Below are 973 nucleotides of genomic sequence, written 5' to 3'. Positions count from 1 at the left end.
TTCAATCTATAAGTTCCTACTCTATCTCTTTTTATTCTTGCAATTTGTTGAAGAGACCAGGTCATCTGTCCTTTATATAAAAATATTTGTTTAATGAGATGATATGCATGATGATCTTTAGCCATATAGATTGGACATCACAAGTGTTGGAGAAGATGTGGAGACACGGGGATGCCTGCACATTGCTGGTGGGAGTGTGAATAAGTACAGCCATTATGGAAAACAGTATGGAGGTTCCTCGAAAAATTAAAAATAAAACATATGTCGTGTGGTATATGATCTACGGTATATGGTAATAGATCACATGGTAATATCATCCAGCAATCCCACTGCTGCGTCTCTACCCAAAGGAAATGAAGTCAGCATGTGGAAGAGGTATCCGCACTCCCATGTTCATTGCAGCGTTGCTCACAATGCCCAAGCTGTAGAAACAAACTAAATGTTTGTCACTGGTTGAATGGATAAATAAAATATGGTATATATACCTGTGTACAGGGGAATACTCCTCAGCCTTTAAAAAGAAGGAAATCCTATCATTTGTGACAACATGGAGGAACCTGGAGGACATTATATTAAGTGAAATATGCCAGGCACAGAAAGACAGATACCACATGATCTCACTTATGTGTGGCATCTGAAAAAGTAGAACTCATAGAAGTAGGGAGAATAGAATGATGGTTACCAGGGGCTGGGGGGAGATGGTCAAAGGATATAAAATTTCTGTTAGGGAGAAGTAAGTTCAAGAGTAAGTTGTATATATTGTACAACATGGTGACTATATTAGTAACAGTGAATTGTATTTTCTTTAAATGTATTTTTAATTGGGCCGGCCCGGTGGCGCACTGGATAGTGCGCCGCTTGGGAAGCGCGGCGGCGCTCCCGCCCGAGGGTTTGGATCCCACATACAGACCGGTTCCCGCTCACTGGCTGAGCGAGGTGCGGGAGCAACACCGAGGGTTGCGATCCCATTGCC

Source organism: Galeopterus variegatus, unplaced genomic scaffold (genome assembly GCF_000696425.1).
Source record: "Galeopterus variegatus unplaced genomic scaffold, G_variegatus-3.0.2 Scaffold274, whole genome shotgun sequence".
NCBI classification, from domain to species: domain Eukaryota; kingdom Metazoa; phylum Chordata; class Mammalia; order Dermoptera; family Cynocephalidae; genus Galeopterus; species Galeopterus variegatus.
The sequence above is the reverse complement of the archived record's forward strand: the minus strand, read 5'-3'. Positions refer to the sequence as shown.